Source organism: Molossus molossus, unplaced genomic scaffold (assembly GCF_014108415.1).
Source record: "Molossus molossus isolate mMolMol1 unplaced genomic scaffold, mMolMol1.p scaffold_m16_p_4, whole genome shotgun sequence".
NCBI classification, from domain to species: Eukaryota; Metazoa; Chordata; class Mammalia; order Chiroptera; family Molossidae; genus Molossus; species Molossus molossus.
In genome coordinates, this window is record NW_023425377.1 from 96035411 (window position 1) to 96060249 (window position 24839).

General features: G+C 43.0%; 1 long non-coding RNA gene across 1 annotated transcript; it reads right to left on the reverse strand.

Annotated features, from left to right (window-relative positions):
* Positions 1-3141: 3141 nt before the first annotated feature.
* LOC118616384 lies at positions 3142-9452 on the reverse strand. The gene is made up of 3 exons (XR_004956551.1): positions 9393-9452; positions 8671-8810; positions 3142-3519 (listed from the first exon to the last, which is right to left on the reverse strand). It is a non-coding gene; the product is annotated as an uncharacterized LOC118616384 (long non-coding RNA).
* Between the last annotated feature and the right edge of the window lie 15387 nt (positions 9453-24839).

Below are 24839 nucleotides of genomic sequence, written 5' to 3' on the forward strand. Positions count from 1 at the left end.
CTCTCTCATTGATGTTTCTGTTTCTCTTATCCTCTCTCTCTAAAAATTAATAAAGGCAAAAAAATTTTTAAAAATGCTTTGTCTTTTTTAGAATTCATTTTACTAAAAGTATCAGTTTCAAAACAAATCTGTCCAAGTAGGTTAAATAATTCTTGTGTCAACTCAGTATTATTAACATTGAATTCAAGAGAATTGCATAAACTGAAAAGCAACTCTAAATTTATCAATATTGATATCAATATTATTTTCTTCAAATGTTTTTTGTGTTGTTTGCAAATTTACATAACACTATTAATTACAATCGAAAATATGTTGCTTTCATGTTAGAAAAATGTGTAATGTAATTATTACTGATTTGTATAATGGAAAGTTTTAATTTCAACTGAAATTTCATCCTTGTCAAGCAAAGTCACCAATAAGCTTTTCTTTTCCTTTTGGTTTTCAAAATGATCTCATTCACAGGCAGTGTGTACTGGTAATGGAAAAAATGTAAATCACATTCTCATTTTGTCTATGATTACTGAACATTTGACAAACATTCCTTTTAAGAAAATTCTGAATTGGAGTAACAATACAGTACATTTTCATAAAACCATTCCATGGCCAAACCAACAGCATTAGTGACAACACAAAATCACTATATCCATTGTCTTATTTCTTTAACATTTTTTATATAGGGACAATTCTAACAACTCTATCCATGACCCTTTTTATAGAATCTGCTTCAGGAAACTAGAAACAATTTTTTTACAAACATTTTCTATTTGTATCATACAGTTGAACAAAACAGTAGGAAAAATATCAATCTTTTACTTTGAAATATGATTTGATTTTTTTTTTACCTAACACAGATAGCTAAAGTATTGTCTGCCATGATACAAACAACTTTTCTGGTGAAAGTTAAAATTTTTCTTTGACAGTTATATGAGATTTTAAAATACCTAGTGACCGGGGCCCGAGGCTAAAGTGACTAGATCCCATTCTTATGTAGGCCTCTTGGCTAAGGCGACTAAATAACTTCACTTTTATCATCAATGAACCTTCCTCTATATTTTTTCAATAACAGGTTAATTACCCCTAGAAGTAAAGGAATTTTGCCTAAGATTATAGTTGCCCCAGGTGTTGGGAGGCATCTGCAGTTTCCAAGTACGGGTAATTTCAGGCATTTGCAGGTACTCCTGAGCCAGGTGAATAATGCTAATTTTGACTTCTGTAATTGCTGTCACACCCACTATTGCACTGGTCCTCTGAGTGGGGGTGCAAAAGGAGGATGGGGATTCTGTCTTTAAAATCAGACGAGCAAGAAGAATTGGGGCTGCTGATCTGAAGGGAAACCATGCCCCCCATAGCCTGCTGGTGAGAAAAAAGCACTCCTTTCCAATTTGGCTGTGCGTCTCTGGTTATCTCTCTGACACATTATAACACTGTTATGGAAAAGAGTCAGACAGAACACCGGAGGAAGCAAAGAGGTTCCTTTCCTTTATTCACGCATGCGGACCCAGAGGAGGCAGTCTTCAAATTCTGGGCCCCCAGTGCAGGGCACGCCTAGCTTTATAGCGGGCTGGGCGGACATTCTTTAGATGCAAGGGCAGTAAGCAGCTTACAGAAGCAGGAAGCAAAAAGGTCTGGTTATCTCTAGGAGGCAAAGGGGTCTAGTTATCTACTGGGAAGCAAAAGGGTCTGGTTATCTCCTGGGTAGTTACTTTTTCTAAAATGGCAGTTTACTTCTTCTATTATTCCTCCCTTTTGATGCTATTAGCTGCTATTGCTGCCTATTGCATCATGATACAGATCTTTATAATCTCAGTCTTCAACTTTTTAGGAGTTGATATCTGTACTAATACAGGTGGAGGGCCAATATTTTGGCTGTGGCCTGCTTGGTTACAGTGGACTCTAAAGTTTGGACTATGGTCCATATTATGCATGGTCTGAGGCTTACTCCTAGGAGAATGATGGCTATCGGTCTAATTAGTGGAAGTAGCCACTGGAGCCAGCCCTGTGAGTCTATTCCCCAATTCCAATTTTCTAATTCTTTGGTTCTGCGTTTTATGTTTTCTCTGAGTTCTTTGACCTTTTGTGCTATGATTCCAGTCTGGTTTACAAAGTAGCAGCATTCTTCCCCTAAGAACATGCAAGTTCCTCCTTTTTCTGCTATTAGCAAGTCTAGAGCTCGATGGTTCTGTAAGGTTCCTTCTGCTAGGCAATTAATCTGTTGTTGGATGGTGGTCAAAGAGTCTGCTACTCTAGTCATGTCTGCATTAAGTTGGGCAGGCAATTTATAGTAGGTAGAGGCAAAGAACCCTAGGTCCCCTGCTCCTGTCCCTATCCCAGCTGCAAGGCCAATTCCTGCTGCAACTGCTATGCTACCCCTCCTTTTGGTTCGAGTAGGTCCCTTTCGGCTCAGTCGGAGTAGGTGTAGGTTCGATATTTCCTGCGGGGTTTGGATGCTAAGGCTAAGGGTAAGGAAGACCTCTAGACATCTCCCGGTCCAGTTGGCAGGGAGGCACCTATAGGCCTCCCATCCACACAGGAGGAATAATCCTGGCTCAGTACAGAAACTGCTGTTATTGGGGACACTGACATACTGGTACAAAGCTCTGAGTTAAGAGACCCTACTGGGTTTCCTTCTGGGGAGACCTTCTCTGGCTCTAGACAGGTTAAATTTGATCCTCTAGTATCTAGGAATGCAATGGTTGTTATGGGCCTTTGGGCTAGGGTCTGACTGGGACCAGGAGGAGCCCCAGTATGACTCCAGGTATGTGGAACAAGTATTTCTAGGAGTCCTTCCTCCTGCAATGGTAGGCAAACCCAACATTCCCGAGTGGAGTTGCTAATATTCTGGTATGCTGAGTACAGGGTTTGTACTTGTTCCTGAACCTGTACTATGGGGCTGATTTTCTGTAGTGCCTCCCGGAAAGTAGTAAGGTTGGCACCCTTATATATTATCTCTTCCTCCTATTTCCTCAGCCATCCAGCTATTTCTCTAACGGCTTCTTTCTGGACCATCTCAAATTGTTCCTGGGTTAAATCACTTAATCAGCAGTAGGTACTCCAACAAACCTATCTACCCGGGGGCCCATATGCCTGACACTTCTGACTCTGGTATCCAATGGTCCCTCCCAATTTTTCCATCATGTATAATTTATTGTCCCAACACATGTGAGGGGCCCAGCTTGGTCGCTACCTGGGAGATAGCATTGTAGGCATTCTGCGGGCATAGCAGTGGCCCAAGATATGTTCCCCTGAGAGCCAGTCACTCACAGGTGTTCCATTCTGTTGGGGCTACAGTCATCAGTCCAATTCCTAAGATTATAGCAAAACTTCCCACTGCAGTCAGGTACCATCCTGGGCAATTGTCCATTCCTCTGAGCCTCCGTCAATGCCTGGTTTCCTTTTAAGCTTCAGGGTCGGCAACAGTGGCGGCTGGTCATCTGGGTCCCCGTCCATCCTCCTGGAATTTGCTGGGTCCATTGCCCTCTTGGCTCGGCTGTGATGGATCCAGATGGTGATTCCTGCAACCTTAAGTGTGGTAGCGGTTGTTAGTATGACAAGGTTTGGCCCGGTCCATGTGGGTTGGAAGGGTTCTTTTTTCCAGTCTTTAATCCATACATAGTCCCCTGGTTTATGTGAGTGGGCTGACCCCCCTGGTGGTAAGGGTCCTTGGCCTAATCTGGCCTGATGTATCTGGCTAAGTGCTTCCCCTAGCTTCTGGAGGTACTTAGTCTGCTCTGCTTCCCCTATAACCCGAAGCTCTCCTCTAGGTAGGGGTAGTATGGCTGGCGGCCTCCCATAAACTAACTCAAATGGTGTACACCCTGTGGCATTAGGGGCATTTCATACCCTGAATAATGCTAAGGGTAACAGGTCTGGCCAGGGTAGGTTGGTCTCCTGATGGAACTTAGCAAGGATTTCTTTTAAAGTCTGGTTCATGTGCTCTACCTTTCCTGAGCTCTGAGGGCAATAGGCAGTGTGTAGCTTCCAAGTCATTTTTAATTGTGTTGCTAGTTCCTAGAGCACTTTTGCAACAAACTCTGGCCCATTGTCACTGCCAGTGGTCATAGGCAAACCAAAGTGGGGGGTCATTACCCTGAGGAGGGTCTTGACTACCTCTCTGCTTTTTTCTGTCCTGGGAGAATGCTTCTACCCATCCAGAGAAAGTACAGACTAATACGAGTAAGTATCTATTTCCCAGTTTGGCCTGATCTCAGTAAAATCAATCTGGCCTTGGCCAGTTTGGCTCAGCGGTTGGAGCATTGGCCTGCGGTCCAGAGAGACCTGGGTTTGGTTTCCGCTGGGGGCGCGTACCTCGGTTGTGGTTTGTCCCCAGCCCTGGTTGGTCGTGCGGGTGGCAGCCACTCGATGTGTCCCTTTCATGTTGATGTTTCTCTCTCTCTCTCTTCCTCTCTCTCCCTCCCACTCTACCAGAAGAGAGAATGGAGGAATGTCCTCGGGTGAAGATTAAAAAAAAAAAAATCAATCTGTAGGTCTTCAAAAGGCTGTTGCCCCCTGTGTTGTATTCCGGGAAGCTTTTACAGGTGACCTGCTGCATTGTTCCTGGCACAGGCCAGGCATTGAGCTGCTGCTGCTGCACGTAGTCCAGACATGCTAGGGAAGTAGTACTACCTCCAGAATGAGGCCTCTAGAGATGTGTTCCCGAGGTGTGTGAGGGCATGGCACTGCCTGACGAGATTGCCGGCCTGGCCTTGGGGTATGTAGAGCCATTCGTCCAGCAGTTTCCATATGCCGGTGGGCGTTCGGAGGCAGTGTTCTTGTATGGCTCATTTCTGTTCCTCTGGGGTGTAGTCTGGCTGATTGAGGTTCAGGTCTAACACGGTACCTTCTATGGCTGGGGTATTTGTCAGGGCCTCCCTTTCTGTAGCTGCTGCCTGATCTGCCCTTCTGTTCCCTTGGGCTACTTCTGTCTCTTCCTCTGGTGGCCCCTGCAACACGTTACTGTCTCTTCCTCCCCGAGGGGCCCAGACTGCTTCTAGCAGTCGAAGTATTTCTGCCTTGTTTTTAATTTCCTTCCCCTCGCTGTTAAGAGTCTTCTCTCTCGGTAGATTGCCCCATGGATATGTATGGTGGCGAAGGCATACTGAGAGTCTGTGTAAATATTGACCCTTTTACCTTCTGCTATTTCGAGCGCCCTTATTAATGCCCAGAGTTCTGTCCTTTGGGCGGACCAGCCGGCCAGCAGGTGCTTTGCTTCAATTATTTTCTCATTGTCCACGACAGCGTACCCGCCATTCGCTTCCCCAGTCATGTAACTGCTCCCATCGGTGTAGAGCACTAAGTCTGGCTTGTCCAGAGGCTGGTCCCACAGGTCTGGCCGGCTGGCAGGCACCTCTTCGGTTGTCTCGGGGCAGTGGTGGTCTGGTTCTCCCAGCTCAGCAGGGAGGGACACAGCCGGGTTTATTAGCAGGACAGTGCTGACTTTCACTCAGGGATTCTCATGGAGAAGTCCCTGGTACTGTGTCAGTCTCGGGTTGGAGAGCCGTTTGTGTCCCTGTCCAGCCAGAAGGCTGGACACTGCGTGGGGAACAAATATGTTGATCTCTTGCCCCAGTGTTAGTTTGTCTGCCTCCTGTAAGAGAGTGACAGCTGCAGCTGTGGCCCTCAGGCAGGGCGGCCAGCCTGCTGCTACATCGTCCAGTTGCTGAGACAGGTATGCAACTGGCCTTTGCCTTGGCCCCATTGGCTGTGTAAGGACCCCCAATGCCATTTTCTCCTCTTCGTGCGTGTAGAGGTAGAATGGCCAACTGGGGTCTGGCAGCCCTAGGGCTGGCATGCATCCAAGATGATCTTTTATGGCCTGGAAAGCTTTCTCCTGTTCAGCTTCCCAAAAGAGGGGTGCTGTGTCTGGGCCTTCCAGCACTTGGTAAAGTGGTTTGGCTAATGCCACATACCCCGGTATTCAGATTCAGCAGGACCCGGCAAACCCCACTAGGAACTCTCGAAGTTCCCTCCGGGTGGCTGGGGTTGGTAGGGCCATTATGACCTGCTTCCTTTCCTGGCCCAGGACCCGTTTCCCTTGGGAAATGAGAAGTCCCAGATATCTTACCTGGGCCTGGCATGTCTGTGCTTTCTTCCATGAGGCCCGGTACCTGACTTTGTTAGCAGTTCAGGGAGCTGGCAGGTACCTTCCCAGCACTGGTCCAATGTGGGGGCGGCTAGTAGGAGATCATCCACATACTGTAGCAGCACTAGGTTTGTTTCTGTATCAGTAAACAGTTTTAAGTCTCTGGCCAGGGCCTCTCCAAAGAGAGTGGGCGAATTCTTAAATCCTTGTGGCAATCTGATCCAGGTCAGTTGGATCTTTGCTGCAGTGTGGGGGTCTTCCCATTTGAAAGCAAAGAGTGGTTGGCTCACCTGCGCAAATCGGAGGCAGGAAAAGGCCAAACAGGTGACCTGGCCACCTCCAGCGGGAGCTGGCTGAGGAGCGTGCATGGGTTTGGTACCATGGGGTACAGTGCAATTGTTGCTTCGTTCACTGATCTCAGGTCCTGTACTGACCTGTATCTGCTCCCATCTGGCTTCTTCAGTGGCAGCAAGGGAGTGTTCCAGGGGGACTGGCATGGGACAAGTATACCTTCCCTCAGATGCTCTGGATGACCTCTGTGATGCCTAGCCTGGCCTTCCTGAGGATGGGGTACTGGAGGATCTGTTTCAGTCTGGCTCCCGGGGTTTTAGTTCTATAATTACAGGCAGATGGTTCCCTGCCAATCCTGGCGGGTTGTCATCTGCCCAGACCTTTGGGTATCTCTTTCGAAGGTCAATCCCCCTGTCCTCAGTGGGCTCCCGTTGGCCTTCCTCTGCTTCCTTAGATAGTCGATATTCTTCTTCCCGGGGAACTAAGGCTGCTATGAGGTGTGGGCTGCCAACTTGTAAGTGAGCCTCTCCCAACAGGCGAGAGGAGATCTGGACTCCTAGCTCAGAAAGCAGGTAGCGTCCCAGGAGTGGAACCGGGCACTTCGGCATGTACAGGAATTTGTGCTTTACCTGGTGGTCCCCAAGTTCTACAGTTCGGGCTTGACAAAACTGTAGGGGGCCACTAGGCTGTCCGGTAGCACCAATGATAGAGATCTCACGCCCTGAGGGAGGTGCAATCGCAGTTGTTACTACTGAATGTTCTGCCCCAGTATCTACCAAGAAGGGGAGGGTTTGGCCCCCTACTGTCATTTGGACCATGGGCTCATGGGGACTGAGGTGTAGTGAGCCAGGTCTCCCCTAGTCCGAGTCTAAGCCTCCCTCCCAGACTGAGGATGGTAGGCGCCTGGGTCTCAGGTCCTGATTGCCTACCGGCCTGCCTTTTCTTCTTTTGGTTGGGACACTCTCTTTTCCAGTGTCCCCTTTCTTTGCATTAGGCACATAGGTCTGGTTCCACACTCCAGTGTGTAGGCTTGTTTTTTCCTTCTGGCCGCTGGCCTTCCCTGAGTGGCAGGGGCTTTCCTAGCGCGGCTGCTGGGAGGGCTGCCTTTCTCTCCATTCTTTTTTGAGCCTCCAGCTCGGCCACCCCTCTCTGTTATTGTACACCTTGTTGGCAACCTCTATTAGCTGGTTTATGTTCATCCCGGCAAAGCCCTCGAGTTTCTGAAGCTTATTCCTCATGTCCGAGGCTGATTGGGAGACGAACGCCGTGTTGACCAGTCTCTGGTTGTCTGGCCCTTCAGGACCAAATGGGGTGTATATCCGATAGGCCTCACACAGACATTCGTAGAAATCCCCAGGGCATTCATCTGGCTGCTGAGTCCCATTAGCTACCTTTGACATGTTAGTAGGCCGTCGGGCCCCCGCCCGGATTCCGTGGAGAAGGGCATCCCTGTTTCTCTGAAGCGCAGCCCTTCCTTCCTCTGAGGGGTGGTCCCAGTCAGGCTGGGCCTCAGGTGCTGCTGCTCTTGCCCATCGGGCTGGGTCTACAGTGCCCATGGGCGCCGTGGTCTCCAGATATCGGGGGGCTTCCTGGAGAACGGGCCTTCGCTCCTCGGTGTCGAACAGCGTGAGGAGTAGCTGTCGGCAGTCGTACCAGGTGGGACGATGCATCTGCATGATGAATTCTATAAGGTCGATCAAGGCCTGAGGTTTCTCCGAGTAGGATGGAGTTTGGTGCTTCCAGTTTAAGAGGTCAGTGGTGCTGAATGGTTGGTAATAAACGATGGTTTGTCCTGGTTGCTCGGTACCATCTGGCTGAATTTGTGGTGGGGCCTGGGTCTCCCTGAGAGGCATCTGGAGTGGCTGCCATTGCAGCACCTTGTCGAGACCGGAAAGGCTGGTCTGGTGTTGGCGAGACAGATGGTGGTGGAGTTTTAATTTCAGGGGTCCAGGGGACCATCTCAGGTGCATGGGGGGGGGGGGTAAGTGGATAGGAAGTTCTTCCTCTGGGTCGCCTTTGAGAATGGGGGGTCAGCGTGCTTCCTTAGATTGACCCACGAGGACATGGGCAGGGACTGCCTGCGTTTGGTAAGGTGAGGTTTTTTGCTTTGTTCCAGTCACCCCTGCCGATCTCAGATTCTGCTGAGCAAAGCATTGGAGCCACTTTGGCATGTCCTGAGCTAGTTCCTGCCATCTATCTATGTAGATGTACTGGTCTGGGTGTCCTGGCCTCCCTGTTACTATCAGATGTACTGCCCTTATGATTCCTAGGTTGAGGGCTCCCTCAGGGGACCAGCCTACCCCAAAACTAGGCCATTTGGCTGAACAGAAGGTTTCCAATTGGCTCGGGGTCATGCTCGGATCCTGGCCCCGGAACCAATCAAAATTCTGCAACATGCAGTCGAGTACAGTCGATGAGCCTGCTCCCATTGTTTCTCCTCCTGTAACGGCACAGACAGACGAGGGGTGAGGGTTTTCAGTTCAACTGCCTGGCCACTCCCGTCGTGGGGATTTAACTGCCTCTTAGCTTTGGCAGGTCAGTAAAAACCCCTGACTCAGATCAGGTTCACAGGGTGGTACTCTGTCCTCCAGAACCTGATACTGACCTGAGCCGTATGAGGTCATCACGGTACCACAGGTTGGGGCTCACTCAGACTCTGTAGGTTTGCACTGGTGGAGCCACACAGACATTCACACTCATTCACACAGACATTCAAAGGAGTTTATACATTCCCTCCCTTTGGGCTAGCCCTACCTGCGGCCGAAAGGCCTGAGAGGTGATCAGTCTCTCCTTCCACCTCAAGGGTGGGCCGGTACCCAGGCTCCTGATCCCCGGGGCACTCACTGGTCCTGAAGCTGGACCCATTCGTTTCCCCCAGCAGCCCAGGTGGGGTGTGAACCTCGCCGGCAGCTGGCCATGGAGCCCTGAACGGGCAGGGACCCAAAACAACTGGGGTGCACGCTTCCCTCCATCACAGGGCTCCATGGAGCGCCCCCAAGGCCACCTCACCAGTGGCAATCACCTGCTCCTGTGAGTTGTTTCCCGGTCAAGGAACCAAAATATTACGGAAAAGACTCAGAACACCAGAGGAAGCGAAGAGGTTCCTTTATTCACGCATGCGGACCCAGAGGAGGCAGTCTCCAAATTCTGGGCCCCAAGTTGCAGGGCACACCAGCTTTATAGCGGGCTGGGCAGACATTCTTTAGATGCGAGAGCGGTAAGCAGCTTATAGAAGCAGGAAGCGAAAAGGTCTGGTTATCTCTAGGAGGCAAAAGGGTCTAGTTATCTACTGGGAAGCAAAAGGATCTGGTTACATCCTGGGTGCTTGCTTTTTCTAAAATGACAGTTTACTTCTTCTATCAACACTAGGAGAGGTATTTTAATATTTTAGACCACAAATTGGTAAAATTTCTTTGTAATTTTGGAAGTCTTCTGAGACAAAATGTGTCCTAAGTATTAATTGGGCAATGTCATATCTCACCCCACTCTTTTAAAAAGTAAAAAAAATATTTAAAATTTTCTAAATATTAAAATAATTTATGTTTTGATATTAATATATAGTCTTTGTGTTCTAAAGGCATTTGCTTAGTAGCTTAAAGATCTTTAATTTTTATAAAATTTGTAGCTTTTTCTGCATAATTTTCTAACAGAATTTCTTTATCTGAAGCAATAGTTTATCATCTTTGTATCTTAAAGAGGGTTTCTTTTGATGCAAATATTCAAACCATTTTATAGCTTAAACTTATAAGCTCAACTCTTGCTAAAAATAATTTTTAAATGTTTTTTATACATTTAATTCTGATTTCAAGTGATTAATTTTGTTAACTCTTTTGACTGCTTAAAGATAACACCTTATCAAATTCATTATGTATTTGATGAAATACATTGTACACACTGTATTCTATTAATTGTTTTTCTGCACAACAAACGTCTTTTTAATTTTGCTCTGCCACAACAAATAGCAAATGTTATTCACTGTGAAATTTGCAGCATAACTTTTTCTAGTTTCTTTTTTCCTAAACTGTTCTGGAAGTAGCACTAGCTTCAGTATCTCTATTCAATTCTACACCAATGCTCTGCCTTTGTTTTTTAACTTAAAATTGTTTCCATACTTATTCATTTTAACTAGCAAACTAATTTAATTATTTTATAATCAAAATGAATATTTCAATCTAATTAGAAATTCTAATTTATGTAAATTAGATTCATACTGCTGCCAGCATAAGATATGAAAATAAACACATAACAGGGTTACATCAATAATAGAAAAAAACTATTTGAACTGATTCAGTCCATGCACTACTAGAGTGGAGATGTGTTTATGTGTAATAATAGAAACAATACAACCTAATACATGCACATGTGATAAAATAATATCTCACAAATGCAAAACAAAAATAAAATGTAGTCTTGCCAAAACAACGCATTCTTGTTAATGAAAAAATATTTTATATCACTACATTTAAAATTTTAATTTTAATTAAAATTAATTAAAATCAGAAATCCAATTATTTAGTTGCACTAGTCACTTTTTATTGGCCAGCATAGATATAAGGATATTTCTGGTATTGTAGAAACTTATTTTGGACAGCACCAGTCTAGAGTATGAATAATATATAAACTATATGTTATATAAACTATATGTTATATAGACTTTTATAGAAGCCTAGTGAGGAAATACTAGGCAGTGAGGGACGGGACCACGGGAAGGAAAGGCTGAGACACCGGGGAAGTTTGAGATGACTTGGGGCTCAGCACACAGGCAGGTGACCCAGTACACAGTATATATGGAGGTTTTTCAGACTCTACAGATCTCAAAATAAAATTAAAACCAGCATGGCAAATTCTGCCCTCAAGGCCAAAAACTTCCAGCCCCCATTTATAGAAATGCAAACTAGAAGCACAGGTCAATTACATAACAACAACAAAAAAAAAACAGGAAAGGCTGGTTTATTGCAAGAGGAAAACAGCAATTGTAGCCTTGCCTTTCTCTGGGACAATGATGGGTTTGAAAAGGAATTTTATTTACTGTTAAAGAATACAGTGCTGGTGATTCTGACCTGTTCCAATTAATACACCTACTGGTTCCTGGAAGCAAGGCAATAGGATTGCTTAATAAGTTCTGCTGTGAGACTACAGAGGGTGTTTCTATTGCCGAAAACCAAGTTATTTTAGAAAGAATTATAGAAAACTAAAGTTAGATTTGGGGGAGAAAGCAAAAGCAAGCATAGGGTTGCTCAAAGGGCATTTCCCCTGCTCCTCACTTTAGTCTGGGAGAAGTTGAAATTATCATAAAAAGGGAAGCTACTAAGGCCCATATAGATGATTTAGGGCTAAACCCAATCAGGTGGGAAATACAAGCTTTAAAATGTATGGATGTTGCTAAGGCAGAATTCCTTGAAAGGACCAATCAGAAGCTAGCAACGTATATGTCTACCCCTAGACAACAGAGTTCCATGGGCAACCCACTTGGGTCCCCTCCCCACTGTGGGGAGTCTGTCTATCTTTCAAGCAAATTTCCCTTTTGCTTACCCCATGGTCTATGAACTCTTTCTTCAATTTTGTGAAACAACGAACCCGAACATTGCTGTTTCATTTCACTAGAAATTAAATACCACAAATATTATTTCAATGGGAAAATGTACTCCAGCTCCCACACAACTTGTCCATGACTTGAAGAGTGACTAAATTATCCAGTTGTAATTATTTTTCAGTAGGATTGCTGAATAAAACAGTAATATACATTGAGCACAGAAAATGGTAATCGTATAAAAATAACTGTACGCCCTGTGCACCAATTTTCATTTAATAATGCAAGATCATTTTCTCATGCCATTAAATATTAGTTATAATTTTTGAAACACTATATTGATAGAGAAAGTAAGTCGCTATTTTAGAAAAAGCAAGCACCCAGGAGATAACCAGACCCTTTTGTTTCCTAAAGATAACCAGACCTTTTCGCTTCCTGCTTCTATAAGCTGCTTACCGCTCTCGCATCTAAAGAATGTCCGCCCAGCCCGCTATAAAGTTAGGCGTGCCCTGCAACTTGGGGCCCAGAATTTGGAGACTGCCTCCTCTGGGTCCGCATGCATGAATAAAGGAACCTCTTTGCTTCCTCCAGTGTTTGGTCTGAGTCTTTTCTGTAACATTTTGGTTCCCTGACTGAGAAACGACTCACATGAGCAGCTGATTGCCACTGGTGAGGTGGCCCCGTGGGCGCTCCATGGAGCCCTGTGATGCAAGGAAGTGCAAGCCCCGGTTATTTTGGGTCCCTGCCTCTTCCAGGCTTCATGGCCAGCCGCAGGTGAGGTTCACACCCCACCTGGGCTGCTGGGGGAAACAAACGTGTCTAGCTTCAGGGATTGTGCAGCTTCAGGACCAGTGAGTGCCCTGGGGACCAGGAGCCCGAGTGCAGGCCCACCCTTGAGGTAGAAGGAGAGACTGATCACCTCTCAGGCCCTTCGGCTGCAGGTAGGGCAAGCCCTAATGGGAGGGAATGTTTAAACTCATTTGAATGTCAGTGCGTGAATGAGTGTGAATGTCTGTGTGGCTCCACCAGTGCAAGCCTACAGAGTCTGAGTGAGCCCCAACCTGTGGTACTGAGGTGACCTCATACGGCTCAGGTCAGTATCAGGTTCTGGGGGACACAGTTTCTCCCTGCGAACCTGATCTGAGTCAGGGGTTTTTACTGACCTGCCAAGCTAAGAGGCACCTAAATCCCCATGAGGGGGGCAGCCAGGCGGATAAAGCAAAAGTTTCTGTCTTGAGTGTCTTCCCTTGTTTTTGTTCTCATCTGCATCGCTGTGTCTCCCTCAACTTTATTACGGTTAGTCTAATCATGGACAGCAGCCCTAGTGCCCAGAAGACCTCATTGGGTTGCATAGTAAACGTTCTTAGGAAAGGATTTGAAGAAGATTCCGATTAGGGCACAAAAATATCTAAAGAAAAGTTAAGGACATTCTGTTAATTAAATTGACCCACATTCAGGGTGCGCTGGGCTAACGCAGGATCCTTTAACCATGAGTTAGTGCAAGTAGTTTGGAATCAGGTCACAGGGGATCCAGGACATCCAGACTAATTTCCCTATATTGATCAATGGCTTAATTTAATGAGACACTGACCCCCATAGTGAAAGAGCCATACCCTTCAGACCAGGGCACGAATACTGGTAGTGGGCCCCCACCTAGGCTCCAAGTTAGAAACCTGGGAAAAGGTCGGGAAGAGCCTGTGAGACAGAGATACAGCGAAAGGCCCAAACAAGTTTCTGGTGCAAACATTTACTCTTTGGGCCCTAATTAGACATTGCCTTGATCTTCTGCAGGAGGCTAATAAGGTGTAGTGAAAGACTTGACGGAAGCCTAAAAAGGCTATGAGTCTTTAAAGACTTCCCCACTGCCTTCCACGAAGGGCTGTGAGAGAGGTTAATCCCCCTGCTGAGACTTGACTCCCAGAGTATAAGAGAGAACTAGAAAGAGAGGTGGAGCAAAATCGGTGGCACCTCACCGAGAAAGATTCAGATAAGGGGTTTAATGTTACCAAAAGTTTTGCAAAAATAGCTCTTACTATCTCGAGGAGATGCAGGGGCTTGGCCCAGAGAACCCTCTAGTGCCCCTATACTCTCTCTCCAATGGGACTAAGAGAGGCAAGACCTACCAGAGAGAATATCACTGGGTTTTTTATTATTTCCAGTGACATAGAAGCCTGACCTGAACAATCCAGGTCAAATATTAAAATTGCATAAGCCCATCCCATTTAAGATGTTAAAAGATCTCAAATCTTCTTGTACTACGTATGGGCCCGCAGCTCTCTTGTGCTCAGTTTATTAGAATGTTGCTAGTGAAGCCTTAGTCTTGGGTGATTGGCAAACATTAGTGAAAGCTTGCCTTACACCAGGGGGGACTATCTGATGTGGAAAAATAACTGGATGGAGATTAGTAGTGAGCAGGCCATATGGAATCAAAAGCATAGAGTACCCATTTCTTTGGAAATGCTCATGGGTGCAGGGAATTTTCAGGCTCTTTGAGATCAGCTAGGGTTTGTTCTCCAGGCATATCAGCAGATTAATATTTGTGCTTTGAAGGCCTGAAAAGAGCTCCCAACAAAAGGGGAGAATTTGCTAGATCTTACATCCATCAGACAAGGACCTGAAGAGCCATATCAAGATTTTGTAGCTTGGTTGCTATAGGCTGACAACAGAGTAATAAGTGATCCAGAGACTGGCACATCAATAGTTAAACAGCTTGCCTATGAGAAACGGTGGGCTTAATCTTCGGAAGGAGTAGTCTCACTATGAAAGTGTTTCAAGTGTTGCCTGGAGTTATTGATTCTGATTATTTGGGGGAAGTAAAATTATGGCCCAAACTACTAATACCATTGTACAAGTTTTACCTGAAACGAGGATGGCACAAATCGTGATTTTGCCACATCAGGTGACTGGGAAAGTGCTAAAGTGCTTTCAAAGAAACCAAGGGAAGAGGGAGGATTCGGCTCCACAGACAGAGCCTACTGGGCTCAGTTAATCACCCAAGGTCTCCCCAGGATGGAGCTCAGTTCGAACGGGAAGAAATTTAAAGGTATTTTAGATATAAGAGCAGATGTTTCTGTGGCTGATTTATAAGAAACAGGACAGGTTTCTAGGCCCCAACAAAGTGCACAGTTTATCAAATGGAAAGATTCTGAGGGGCAACACAGGGTTTTTTTAAATCCTATATTTTAGATCATTTGCCTGTTAATATATGGAGACGGAACCCCTGTCCTTCCGCCCCTCTCAAAGGAGGTAAAACTCCACTGTGTGCCCAGGCCCCAAAACACAAGTGGCTGCGGCAGATGCACCAAGAAGGGGAAGCGGCCGTCCCTGCCATTGGGCCACTGTGCACATCCCGCATGGCATGGCGTGCCCCGCCACTCGTTGGGACCGAGGTCTGGTGCAGATAGCCCCTTGTCCTGGGAAACAAGGGTGGCAGGCCGGTGGGCAGGCTCTCACCCAGAGGCTGCAGGGGCCACAGGGACCGCAGGGTTCCCCGAGGAGAGCGGTTCGGCTGCAGAAGGGGCATGCCATCCCAGGGTGGCTCTCGGGTTTGGCGGTAATGAGTGCAACAATGCAGGTTTCCTGCAGAGCTGTTAACTTTGGGGAGTTTTGGGGAGTTGGGCGTGGGCACAAAGTGCTCTTGGAGAGTTAAAAAACACTCTGCCCCCGGTAACATGGACACTTTCCTTTCCTGCATTCTTTTGAAAACCTGGGGTCAGAGAAAATTTTCTCATCCCTCCACCCACTGTGGGACCCAAATACTGCTGGGAGAAGGGCTTCCTTGGACACTTTACACCATGTTCTTCTGTTAGGCCTAGAGGCCCAATTGTTTAAAATAGCTCAAAGGTATGTAGTAAAGTGACACCCCTGGGGGGAAACAAGATAAAAGAATAGCAAAGGTATTAAAGGCAGCCTTAAGGGAAACAGGGTCCATGGAAAGGGATTACCTTAGGAAGGGAAATGAGGAAGGGTCAGGATGACAGGCCTGGGCCCTGATAAGGGATAGAAAAGATAAGGGCAAAGTCAGGTGTAGAGGAACAAAGTAAAAAGCTGTCTTTAACTTAGAAAAAGTACAGGGCCAGGGCTCCTTCCAACTGAGCCCTCGAGAGCCAAGAATAACAAGATAATAAGGAGCAAACTAGTTAGTTTCCTGGTATACACTAGAGCAGCAGACTCAGTCCTGATCAGGCCAACAGGCCCCTAACCTACCCCTGGACTTCAAGGAGGACTATGGACCTTGGTAGAAATACTGTGACTCATTTGTTTCTGGCCATGCTGGAGTGCCCATACCCCCTACTCGGATGTGATCTTCTCTAGTGATTGTTCAGTCACTGGCCACTGCCACTCCAGGCCAGTTCCACATCAAGTTCCACAAGACACTGGCAATCAATCCTGCCAGCCTGCCTCCAGATGATGACCCAGAGTAACCTCTACAGGACTACCTAGAGGAAACTGACATCGTGCAGATGGCCCGCCCAGACCTCAAGAGTGTCCCACTGCCATCCTCAGATGAGGTATTTCTCACAGGCAGAAGCAGCTATGTCCAGGAAGAAATCAGGTATGCTGGGGCCGCAGCAATAACTCTGGACCATGTCATATGGTCTCAGTCATTAAGTAGGGGAATTTCAGCCCCGGCCCTAAAACCAGTGGGGCCTCTCCAGATACGCTAGGTTGGAAAATGACTTAGCAATGCAGAAGCAAGCCATAAAGGACATCAATGAATGATGGACACTACCTGATGGGAGGTTGTTGGTCCCAGAGGCTCTGAGTCGGACTTTAGTCAACCAGCTGCACCAGACTACCCGCTTAGGTTACACCAAACTTACTGAACTCCTGAGAGGCAAGTAATGTCCAGTAAGGTCACGGGGAAAGGGAGAAGGTAGAGGGAAGCAGAAATGTGTGGATCTGAGTAGGGAGAATGAGAAGAAAAACTGGGGAATGTGCAGACTGCAGATAGATTAAGCAAGCTCTCAGGCTAATGTCAGGGGAAGAACTAGGAAAGTCGCAAAGCGTCTATGCAAGTTAAAGAAGGATTATGCAGAGGAAGTAAAAATTTAAAAAAGAATAAAAGAAAAGGACATACATATTACAGAAAGATGGGACATTGAAAAAATACTGAAGGAGGAAAAATTAGGACACAGTAAAAGAGGGAAAGCTTATCCGTGGTAGTAGAGTAACAGTCTGGGATATAATAAAGGGAGTGACAGGTTTGGGCAACCCCTGACCATTAGATAAGACAATAGCCCTGCCTTTGTTGCAAAGATAACACAGGATATCTCTAAGGGGTTAAATATAAATTGGAAGCCCAATTGTGCTTACCGCCCACAGAGTTCCTGGCAGGTAGAACGCATGAACAGGACCTTAAAGAAAACCTTAACCAAATTTATTTTAGAAACCAGTGAAAACTGGACCACTCTGCTCCCCCTCACCCTCTTACAGTTTTTGCAGGCCCTGCAGTCCATCCAGAAGGCTGTCCATAAACATGCCTGTGCCCACCTCAGACCCCGTGCACCCTTTTCAGCCCAGGGACTTGGTATGGGTAAAGAAGTTCACCACTCAGGGACTGACTCTGGCCTGAAAGGGACTATACGCCGTCATCCTGCCTGCACCAACGGCTGTCAAGGTCGATGGCATCCCAGTCCAGCTGCACCATTCCCGGCTGAAGGCGAAAAGAGCAGAATGGCACCGGCCTCCTCAGAGCCCTTAAAAATGAGACTCTTGCATTTATCAGGACTCTAATTTTTCTGATTATGACTGTACAGGGTAATCTTTATAGATCTGGGCCCCTGTGGAACTGGGAACTTAATAATAAGATATTGGGGAGGTCTGAAGAAGGGGATAGAAAAACTTATTTTTAGTCTCAACCTATGTGACCTCATGAGAGGCACCATGGGCACCGATAGTATTACTGAAGATTGATGTCATATAGAAGGGCCTCTTCCCTGGGGTTATGGGACATCTACAGGGGAATGGGGACTACCAGGGGTAGGAATCTATATATGCCCAGGGAGCAGTACAGTCACCACAAGGTGCTTAAATGCAAATGAATACTTTTGTCCATCTTGGGGTTGTGAAACCGTATTTACTACTAAGGGCTATATAAGAAGCAGGCACCCTCATATAGATTTTAGAAGGTTAACCAACCCCAAGAGTTTCCCTATAGGAAAATCTAACCCTATTCAGATAAATATCATTAGTCAGCTAATGGGTCACAGGAAGGACGTAGGGGCTGACTGCTGGTTATGCCTAAATTTGAAGCCACCTTATTATATAGGCTAGGCCTCTCCGAGATAATGCAGACTCTAGTCCAGACTTTCGAGTCCGCCAAGCCACAGCCAATATATTGTCCCTCCAGCCATATCAATACAGATATCAACATCTGCGGAGGTCTGAGGATCCAGACTGTAGCCAATTATATAATGATGCAATTGGCAGCAAGAGCAGCTAATAGCATCAAAAGGGAGAGAATGATAGAGGAAGTAAGCCGCTATTTTAGAAAAAGCAAGCATCCAGGAGATAACCAGACCTTTTTGCTTCTTAGAGATAACCAGACCTTTTCGCTCCCTGCTTCTGTAAGCTGCTTACCGCTCTCGCATCTAAAGAATGTCCACCCAGCTCACTATAAAGCTAGGTGTGCCCTACAACTCAGGGCCCAGAATTTGGAGCCTGCCTCCTCTGGGTCCGCATGCGTGAATAAAGGAACCTCTTCGCTTCCTCCAGTGTTCGGTCTGAGTCTTTTCCGTAACAATATCATCAGTTATCTTAAATTATCTAAAATAATTCATAAAATTAACTTTATATCATAAAATTTGTACTCTGAGAAAAACAGAACCAGTCTTGATCATCATTTCTGCTTCCTTTGAAATCTACTTATCTTAAACACACACACACACACACACACACACACACAAAACACATATCCTAGCAAATATATAAAATATATATATTAAAATATATATATAAAGTGCTATATAGAATTTAAATGTAAGTAACAACAGAGTAAAATAGACAATTACAATATTAATCCAGTGCACTGAAAATAGTATATATCCAATAAATTTATGCTAAACTAATCTCTTGCATTTAACAAAAAAGAAATTTTTAAATTAATTTTTAGAGAGAGAGGAAGGGAGAGGGAGAGAAACATCGATGAGAGAAAACATTGATTAGCCGCCCCCCACTGGTGATCAGGCCGTCAACCTGGGCATGTGTCCTGACCGGGAATCGAACCGGTGACCTCTTGGTGCATGGGTCGACGCTTGACCACTGAGCCACACCACCTGGACTAATCTCTTGCCTTTTAAATGCCATTTTAATAAGACCAGAAATCATATTTTTATAAAGCCAAGTGCTTAGCTAAATTGTCAGTTTATAATTTTTGATAAAAACACATTTTTAATTTTTCTTTAAGTTCCCCCTCAAAACTATAATCATTTCCTATAACTTATAGAGATACATTTAATTTGTAGTGGTATAAAAAAAGTACCATTAATTATTCATTTTACTATTTCATATATCACAGATCATATTGAAAGTAAAGTAGAAAATTAAAGTAGTTATCAATATCATTTGAGAACAAAATAAAAACAAATCATTTTATCTATATATACACAAAACTGTAGTGAAAGTTGCTTTCAATGATTGGTTTTTAGTTGTCTCATGTATACCCTGTATCTAGGTGAACCAGTTGTACTGTACTGAGCAGGAGTGTTTTGAGTTAGTCACTTATATCGGCCTAAACTATAGATAGATATGAGACTGGGAATAAATAAGAACTCTGAGTCCTGCAATTCCTTTTCTTGAATTATGTTGAAATTCACAATTAAAACTGCTTCTCACCTATATATCTGAAAAAAATAATGTATTATTCTGCTCTGACTGCCATAGCAGAATACCATTGATTGGATGGCTTAAACACCAGGAAATTCATTTCTCACAGTTCAGGAGGCTGGAAAATCTAACATTAGGGTAGCAGTATGGTTGGTCTCTGGAAAGGACCCTCTTCCTGGCTTACAGATGATCACCTTCTCACTGTTCCTCCCAGACTGCAGAGAGAGAAGGAGATAGCAAGCTCTTGGTGTCTTTTTATTAGGGCGCTAATGCCATTATAAAGGCCCTCAAGATCTCATGCAAGCCTAATTACCCCCAAAAGGCCCCATCTGTAAATACCATCACATTGGGAATTAGGGCTTCAATATGTGAATTGAGGGCAGGTGACCAACCTGAACCTGGTATGATTTCATTTATTTCTCCTGTAAACACTGGCTCTCGTGTGTGAATGTGTGTCTATGTCCAAATAGCTTTGAATGACATGGGATAGCCTAGATCAACAGTCGGTTCACTGAATGAAAGACTACACTGCTCCTACTTCCAGCCATCCACACAAATATCCTATCTCTTGGAGCCATTTAATGTAAAGAATTATTATATTCTAATTTGTAGAATTATACTAACATGATCTAAAGTAATGTGTACCATGAACTGTTTATAGCTTACAACCTTGTGCAGGAACAAATGCCTGAAATGAATAGATTTTTCACCTGGGGAAAGTCTGTAGAAACCACTGGAGGCCTTGGGTTTGTAACATTTCCAAGCTTAGTTTCGATCTGAACTCTATGCTTGGAGGACTCTCCTCCCACACTGAGTTGTATAGATAAAAAAAAAAGAAGGAAATAAAATACATACGTACTACTATTCTGCCCAGAGAAACTTCTATTTGGGATATTAAATTTCCCAACCCTACTGGTAAACTATTGTGAGCCATAAGCACTTCAAAGTTTTAAGTTTTATTTTCAATAGATGGATTTATTACCACCTTGATTTACCATATGTTGAGAAACGATTTTCATCATTAGAAACTCTTGGTATCACTTCTTATTTTTAAAAAGGTTGTAAAGTGTAGGAAATTAATCTTATAATAATTTAATTAGAATGTATGTTGTTTTCTTCACCAGGCAAACCAACTTTCTTTTGCTGTGTAATGCTGTGAATGTATAATATCTGTTCACTAATTTGTGTGACTTGTTACTATCCTTCAAAAGTAAAGCTTTCGTACGTTACAGTGGTGCCACGTCAGTCAGAACCTCACCTAATTTAAAACCTAACACTCTGAAGAAGGAATACCACCGGCAATATGAATAATTCTTTTATACGGAGAAATCTGCTAAGATACTTGTCAAGCTTTCATATTACATGGCTGTGTAGTACATGACATAGATCTGCTTTTGAATATAATATGAAAGCAATCATATGGCTTTGGAAACAAATTTTAGATAAATTTCTAGGGTACATCATAGTAAGAAAAAAAATGATATGCTATCATATAATTTGCATCAAGAATCAGCAAACTATGGCTCATGGACCAAATCTGCTTGCTGTCTGCCTTTGAATGGCTCATGAGTGAAAAAATGCATTCTACATTTTTAAAGAGCTGAAAAAATTAAAATAATATTATTTTGCAATGAAAAAAAAAGTATACAAAGGTCAAACTGTCCAAAAATAAAGTTGTATTGTAACACAGCTACACCAATTTGGTTACATATTGTCTATGACTGCTTTTGTGCTATAAGAACAGAGTTGAGTCGCTGTGACAAAGATTGCTTGGTCCACAAAATCTAAAATATTTACTATCTGATCCTTAACAACAAAAAAAAGCCTATTGATCCCAGAATTAAATAATGACTTTGATACACTCAGGTTTTTGTGTAAAAATATGATTCAATAATGTTATTTTATGGTGTGGAGTCTAATATTTCCACACTTAAATTATATTTATTCCTACCTTTAGAAAAATATTTATTTCAATATGAACATAAGAATCATGTTTTGTAATATTTCATGCACATTTTTATTGTTAGTCTGGTTAACTGTGCTTATTTTCCTGGATACCTGACAAATTTAAAATTAACTTTGTCAATGGGTTCAATCAAATTAACTATGACAAAATGTGTTTAGAATCTTGCATCATGAATGATGTTACAGCAGGTTGAGTAAACTATTTACTTAAATTAGACATTTAACTAATGAGCAACCATAACAAAACCAATGTTTCTTTAAAGTTATTAATACATAGATTTGTGTAAGAGAAATGTAAAGTAAATGTACTCATATATGGACTGGCAATTTGATTTTTCCAAAGCATAAAAATAATCACTGGGAAATGCCCCTTTTTTCTTTTCTCTAAATCTAGCTCGTTTAATTTATAGTAAGTTACATGTTAAGACATCAGAGCAATCCAATTCATAATATTTTCTTGGAAAATGAGAGCATTCTATATTCTATATCAATAGAAATGGACTATTAAAAGGAGTTATTAATAGTATGTTTAAGGACTAGAAACATATGATGAAGTGTACTGCCATAAAGTTGTATTTAGAGCTGTGAAAACTAGTCACATCTGTAAAGATTCAAACTAAACGGGGATGCCACAATTAACAAGAAAAACATTATGAGATAGGAGAGCTCATTTAAGCTGTCTCAATCCACCCTTGTATATTTTTTTCCAAATTCACTTCATCTGTAAAGAAAGATCATCTAGGATGTTCTACAAAAACGCTCCCTATTTTACTTATGTGGAAACAATCACAAAAAGGCTCTGATGTAATTAACTTGAACAGATTTTGTGTGGATTATGAGGTGCTTTGAGTACTATCTAACTTTAATCATTTGCACGACTCAATGGTACTTAACACACCAGTCTGAAATGTTAGGTGACCCATTCACTGGGTATATGGACGAAAGAGAAAAAAATAGAAATGGCAAACATTGAGTCCCCCAGGGTACAAAGTTTTCAGATGTCTAGGCTTCCTTCCTCTTGAAATAGATGGCACTAAAAACTATCCTACTCAAATTCTCATCTGTCTTGTTCGGAGGTGAACAGAGGAGCAGTGTTGGGTCTCCAGCCATCATTCTAACACGCCAACACCTTCACTCCATTCTGACCCTAGGGCTCTGATCTTTTATACCACGAAGACTCGTTCCGGAGAAAAGCCAACCTCTCCCTCCCTGGTCCCTCTTCTCTTACTTCCCAGAAAGCTTATTTTTCCTTTGCTTATAACCTTCTCAGAGCCAAAGAGAGGACGTTGACGTGGAATGTATATATGTGTAGTATGTGCGGGAGGGATGGGAAATCTAATTATTTTTGGTTTAAATTTTCTGTTATTGAGGAAGATGAGATTAATGACCTAGCTGAGTAGTGCTGAGTAGTGAAAAGTTATCATTTGACTCATGATATATTCATGACTAAAAGTAAACACAGACCACTTATCTGATACAATATGCATTTGGATTTGTTTTCAAGAACAGAAAATCATCTTCATAGAAGAAATCCCCAATTTTCTTGTTTTCCTCTATTTGTTTTTCATAATTACAAGACTTGCTAGTCACAAAACAATTCAAGTATCTTCCATAATACAAAAGCTGTACTTTAAAAAATTATTATTAGGAAATCTGTCCATGTGGAATTGACTAACCAGAGTTTTTAGAAATAGTGCTAAATTCAGGCATTTGTAGAAATTTATTTCATTTAAACAACTGGATATTCAATGACATATGCTTAATCTGCCTTATTTTCTCAATTGTTAATTCATAAACATAATGTGTATGCATGGATACTGAGCTATTAGACATAGGTCTGTCTGAGGAGGGATTTTGTCCTACTATTTACCATGTACCTATTTCGTGCTAGAAATTATGCTACATACTTCAAAGATCTAAGATCTACATTTAAAAGATGACTAAGATAAAGCTGCTACATGCAATGCCTGGCCTACAGTGGGTACTCAAAAACTATTTGTTAAATAAATGAATATGAGGTTGAATGGGTGTGCATTAAACAAAATTTCACTTCTATTGTAATAATTTAGTTTCTCTGTTTTAATTTCATTCTAGGAATGAAAGAGATATGAGGGTTAAGTATTTGTTTGTTTTCAGATTAACTGTGTTTAAAAAATTACAAAGAGCATTTTAAAAAATATTAAAATTATTATGAGTCAGTGAAAACATCTATATATAAGAAACTGGGAGAGCCCAGATCAATAAAGAACAAAAAAACAGATAAAAGAAACTGGGAGAAAAAGATGAAAGATTAAGTACAAATTGGTAGTGACAGAACAGTCACAGAGATGTAAATTACAGCAAAGGGAATATAATCAATAATATCATAGCAACTATATGTGGGAACAGTTAGGTACTTGAAATATCAAGGGGACCACTCTTTAAAGTACATAATTATCTGTGCTGTGCATCTGAGTGATACAGAATAATATTGAATGTAAACTGTAATTAAAATAATACAAAATAAAATGTTTTATATTTAATATTGGATCACATATAACCCTCTAAATATCACAGCCAATAGGCTTCTCCTTTATAACATGAGGATCCTAACAATGTAACTCTCAGAGTCCAAGTGAAAATTTGTGATTAAATGAGACAGAAAGTTTGAAATTGTCAACTAGTACAAGAAATAATCATGAAATGTCATGAGTAATACAATTTAGAAATTGATAGTAAGTTTTAGCTATGATTTTGGAATACTCAGACTTCACTCCTTTTATTTGGATTAATTGAAAGCACATTTTGGGAAGCTAGTTAAATTAGAACAAGAACAACTAAATCATTGCAATGCATGAGTTCCTTACTCTTCTTCATCTTTTACTAAAGACATAAATTTTACTAAATTAGCTAAGTCATAGTCAAAGACAGTCAAGTCTCACTTAACTCCATAAGCTTAGGCTTGAAAACCTCTGCATCAATTCAAAAAAGAATGAGTGTAACCGGATCAGACACACTTACTTATGTGCTACAATTTTGCTTCAATTGAATTTGTTTTTTAGATTTTTTTTTTAAATGTTCCTTATTTAATCTTTTATATCAACTGCCTACATTTTTTTAAGATCAACATTTTTTGGAAACTGATTCAGAAAATCATGGTTTCATAAG